The sequence below is a fragment of the Mus caroli genome, chromosome 1 (assembly GCF_900094665.2).
Source record: "Mus caroli chromosome 1, CAROLI_EIJ_v1.1, whole genome shotgun sequence".
Lineage (NCBI taxonomy): Eukaryota > Metazoa > Chordata > Mammalia > Rodentia > Muridae > Mus > Mus caroli.
Genome location: NC_034570.1, coordinates 111917139 through 111922485, shown reverse-complemented (window position 1 = coordinate 111922485; position 5347 = coordinate 111917139). Strand labels below are relative to the sequence as shown.

General features: G+C 49.4%; 1 pseudogene; it reads right to left on the bottom strand.

Annotated features, from left to right (window-relative positions):
- LOC110295970 overlaps positions 1–2649 on the bottom strand; it is a 6280-nt pseudogene extending 3631 nt beyond the window's left edge.
- Positions 2650–5347: the final 2698 nt, after the last annotated feature.

The following is a 5347-nucleotide window of genomic DNA, read 5'->3' as shown; positions in this document are numbered from 1 at the left end:
TCTCTCTCTCTCTCTCTCTCTCTCTCTCTCTCTCTCTTTCTCTGCCTCTACTACCCTCTCAACTCCCCTCCCCATACCCTGAATAAACTCTATTTTATATATTCTAGTCGTGTGGCTGGTTCCTCAGGGGGAAGGGATGCCTCAGCATGGGCCCGCAGAGGCACCCCCTTCCCCCATACCTCACCACACATCCACCAAAACACATCCCCCCTCTCCTTATCTTTTAAAAAACACAACAACTTTTCTTTTAATCAGAGTCAAGAGATAAATTGAGAGTAGCATGGGTCTGGGGAAAGGGGCAGGGGTCTGGGGCACTGCTGTGGTGGAAGACTTGAGTCTGAGTCAGAATGTTCTTGAGCCAGGGAAGAGAAGATGTCTCAACCAGTAATGTGTTTGCCACACAAGCATAAAGAACCGAGTTTGGATACCCAATACCCACTTAAGATGCCAGCTGTGGTGACACTAGTATTCATAGCTCCGAGGAGGTGAGACAGAAGGATCTCTGATCCTGGCTGGCCAGCCAATCCAGCTGAGTCAGTAATCTCTGGGTTCAGAGCTCTCAAAAACAAAAAGAAATAACAAAAACAAACAAGCAAACAAAACCACAGAAGGACTGGGGAGATGGTTTGGTGGGTAAGGACACTTGTACAAACGTGAGGACCTGGGTTTGCCTCCCCAATACCAGGGTAAAAAGCAAGGCATGGCTGTGGGTGCCTGTAACCCCAACATTGTGGGTGGGAGCAGATGGACCCCAGGAACATGCATCCGTACACACATGCACATACATGAATGTGTACACATGCAAGCAACATGTAATTTTAAAGTTTGTGCTATGTATGTCCATTTGAAACAGCTACAGACGCTGTTGCACCCCTGTTCTGTATTGTAGCGAGCTGAACCCAATGGATCTCAGAGGTTTATGGGGATTTTGTGGCAGGGAGGGACTTCTCAGAGTCTGAGTGCCCAGAATCCTGACAATCTGTGAATGCCAGCTGGCACAGGTTAATGCAGGTGTCCCTCTAGCCAGCAGGGGGCGCAAGTTCCCTGTGGCCTGGGGCCAGGCAGACTCCCAGGAGTCTCTAGGTGGAGAAAGACAGCAAGAAGGCCTGAAGGCTGAGATTCTAGCATTTATTAATAACCCTCAAGGGGGAGTGCAAGCGTAACCACCCCCCACCAGGGTCAACCCTAGCCCCAAGCCTGCGATTTCCTCCAGAGACTTCCCCTGCTCTCCCCAAGCCTCTTCCTCATCTGTAATCTAGCAAAGGCCGGCAGAATTTAATGGTCATTATGGTTTTCCAAGGCTTCTTGGCCTGAGGAAGGCTTGGCCTCTGGTGTTTCTCAGGTTCTCCAAGCCTGTAAGCTATAGAGAGAACCCCGTCAATTAGGGCACAGGAAATGACAGATGTTGGAGAATAATCATGATCAGAGAAATCAATCCAAATGCCCTCCATTACTAATGGAAATAAAACAAATTGTAGACTCATCGTGTTGTGTGATCTTTTTTAACTGATAAGAACTCTGTCTTGGGGCTGGGGGTATGGCTCAGTTGGTAGAGTGCTTGTACAACATGACAAAGTCCTGGGTTCCATCTCCAGGACACATAACCAGCATGGCAGTGGTCATAGAACTGGAGGGGACGGGGCTGGGGTGGGGGGATGGGATGAGAGGATCAGGTGTCCAAGGTCACACACAGCTTCTTTTTTTGTTAATTTAATGTTAGTTTCTTTCTTAATTTTTAAAAAGATTTATTTATTTACTCTATGTATATGAGTACACTGTAGCTGTCTTCAGACACACCAGAAGAGGGCCTCAGATCCTGTTACAGATGGTTGTGAGCCACCATGTGGTTGCTGGGATTTGAACTCAGGACCTCTGGAAGAGCAGTCAGTGCTCTTAACTGCTGAGCCATCTCTCCAGTCCCATACTTGGCTTCTTAAGGAAGCAGCCTGGGATATGTGAAACCCTGTCTCAAGGAAAGGCTGTCTCAGTGCTGGGGTCGGTACCAGCGTCCGCTGTTGTGGGTCCCTGGATGATGTGACTGTCCTTGACTTGGCCTCTCGGGTTCTGCATCTGTACCGCCCCATGCCTGGTATCTAGAATGACCCGATGCTCCATGAAGAGGGCCGTGGCTGAGGGAGAGGAGAGTGTCGACATCACATTCAAATTTAGAAAGTGTTTGGAAGGAACAGTCTAAAAATGCTTGCCTGGAAGGGGAAGGATGTTCTGACAAAAAGCAAAAGCAGGAGGCATACTGGACCCTTGCTGCATTTAGACATCAGTGCGTATACCATAAAACTATAGTCTGAAGATTCATAATATTATAAATCTATGAGATGGTGCATCTTATAAGAAGAGGAGAGGAGGAGGGCAGGAGGGGAGGGATATACAGAAGAGAAGGCAGCTAGATAAAGTAGGCCGCATGAGCTCAGATGGCCTGGTTTTTCCTCAGCCAGACTCTCACCCAGCTTAGAACTGGAGGAGGTAGCATTTCTTAGAATCTGTGCTCTCTGACTGAATTTCTCAGTTTATCCACTCATGGAATGGGCTGATGAATACAATCATTGTGTTCTCTGTGATGCCAGATGGAGCTCAGTGTGTGTGTGTGTGTGTGTGTGTGTGTGTGTGTGACTAACCCTGTGTCCAGGTCATTATACGACTCACCAAGTGTGAACTTCCCTTTCTGTCCCCTCAGTCACATTGAGGTGGGAAAGTCTCTGCTCTAGCTGTGAGCTAAAGGAGGGAGGGAGGGAGGGAGGGAGGGAGGAAGGAAGGCAGGCAGGCAGGCAGGCTTTGAGACAAAAGCCTTGTACTGTGCCTGTTTTTTCCCTGACACTTCATAAGCAGTTGAAAGGTAGTGAATGGACAGGTGAGTGTTCTGCCTCTGCCCAGCTTCTCTCTGTCACTATGTGTGTCCAACCTCAGCCTGTGGACCACATGTGACCCAGGGATAAGGAGACCTACAAAAACTGCTCAACATAAACTCTCACTTCCCCCAAACAGGAGATTGTTTGAGATTTCCCCAGGGATTGCACGGCGAGCACTTTACCAACAGAGGGACCGTCCGAGTTAGAGACTCTCTCCCTTCAGTCTGCTTAGAGCTGGCCACATGTGCATGTGAGTGTGTGCGTGTATATATATATTTATTACCTTGGCCACAAGACATAGCCTGATGTGGGGAATGTCATGTTCTAGGAACAAGCACTAGTGTTATAAGAGTAGAAGTCCCCAGAGAGTCGATCACCACGGTCCCGTTAGGGTATGTCCCCTGTACCTGCCCCCTTACTTACTATGTATCTCTAGCTTGGAGTCTTGCTCTGTAGACCAGGCTGGCCTTGAACTCACAGTCATCTCCCTGCTTCTGCCTCCCAAGCGCTGGGAGTAAAGGCTCTCACACCAGTTCCCATGTTTATATGTCTATTGGGGAGAGGATCGGGTGCATGTGAGTCCACAGGCCAGAAGACAGCACCGAAACCCCAGAAGCTGCAGTTATAGGCAGCTGCAAACTGCCTATGGTGAACTCTGTAATGCAAACTTGGGTCCTCTCCATGAGGCACAAATGCTCTTAACCACTGAGCCATCCCTCCAGCCCCATGGTCTCCGCTCAGGTGGCCACCCACTGGCCCACATCCATTCTGCACACATCTCTTCCTCTGCTTCCTCTGTTCTGGCTCTGTGCCACAGAGGGCATGCTGGGTCTTAGTCGACAACTTCCTTACACCCACCCTCCCCTCCCTCTTTTCGTTGAGCAAAAGCTTGGTTACATTTGTGTTTGGATAGTTGTTTCGTTTTGTTAGTTTGCTTGGAGCAACAATTATGTACTCAGCTGAACACACCCCATCCTGGGCTGGACCGTGGTCCTGTGGCTACGGAGTTGTGCAGCCACTGTAGCTAGCTGGCCTCTTTGTTCTGGAAGGATCACATTGCCCAAGGACTTTCATCTGTATCTCCTTGGCCTATACTTGATCACAAGGTCCCTGGTAACTTCAAGAGTACCAAGGAAGCAAGCCTTTTTTAGCTGCCGGGTAGGTACACTGTCGACCTGAACAAAGTCTCTGTTTTATTCATAGGAACACTGAGGAAATGGATTTGGGGTAGGTCACCAGCAGGACCACTGTGGGAAATGAGGCCAAATCTCCCCAGGCTTTCAGAGCTGATGGCTCTGGGCAACAGCCGTTGACTCACTCTGGGTTCTCACAGACAGGCCATATTGACACAGTGCAGCCCTTGCTTTATTTACCAGAAAGGACTGAATGATCTAAAAGCACTGGCTGCTGTCAAACAGTGCTGAAGGTAGTGCCTCTGCCCCAAGAGCTGCATTGTTCAAGGCTCTCCACGGGATGTAAGGAGGTAAGGAGTCTCCATGGTGACCTCAGGCAATGGGATGCCATGGGCAAAGTGCTTTATGAGTGAGAGCTCTAAGAGGCTTGCATGGGGCAGAGGTCTGGCTCAGTGGATACAATGCCTGTTTAACATTCGCCAAGCCCTGGGTTGGAGTCCCAGCACCACACAACATTAAGCAGGCTGTGGAGTGGGGCCTCAGAAGCAATACCAGCAAGAATGGAAGCCAGACACCATAGGTAGTGTCCCCACTGTCACTGAGGTCCTGCACACCCAGAATGCCTACTGGTGTACCCACTCAGTGACCCCGCCCCTGGCTCCCGGGCCCAGGGCTCCAGGGCAGCACCTTCTGGCTCTGCCCTCAGTCCCAGGCAGGCAGTGACAATCTCAACTCTGAGTTCTTTGGCTTCCGGTCTCCATCCACCATGTAACCAGAATTCTGCCTCCTAGGCTGTGTGCTTTAAATATCTCCCGGCGGTTTCTCCTCTGGGGTAGATCCTGACTCATGCAGACGGCACAGTAAACTCCCAACACCCATCACTTAGATGCAACAACGGGTGCCGCTCTTGCTTCGTCTATTTTTATTTTTTGTGGGGAAAAATTCCCAACCACCCTGGCTCTGCCAAACGGTTTCAGCATGTGCCTCTCAACACAAAGATGCCTTCTCACTTACATAATTCATGTGTGAAGTCCCTCATACCTGTGTTCAAGCAGCATACGTTCCTTATGAGTGTCTAATAGCCAGCCTATGGTCACAGGCTCTCAAATATTCCAAAGGTGCCTACATCACATAGGTTTATTAGAATCTGTGTTTAAGCAAGATCCACACTGTCTGGTAGGTATGTCTCTTGCCTGTCTTTTCTTCAGGCTAGGAAGGAACTCAGAGCTCTGTGAAGGCTAGACTTCAGTGTCTTTTAATCTTAGCTTCTCCATCAGCAAGTATCAAGCATCACTGCGTACATGGCACACTCTTATTACTACCAGAACCACACCATACACCACACACACA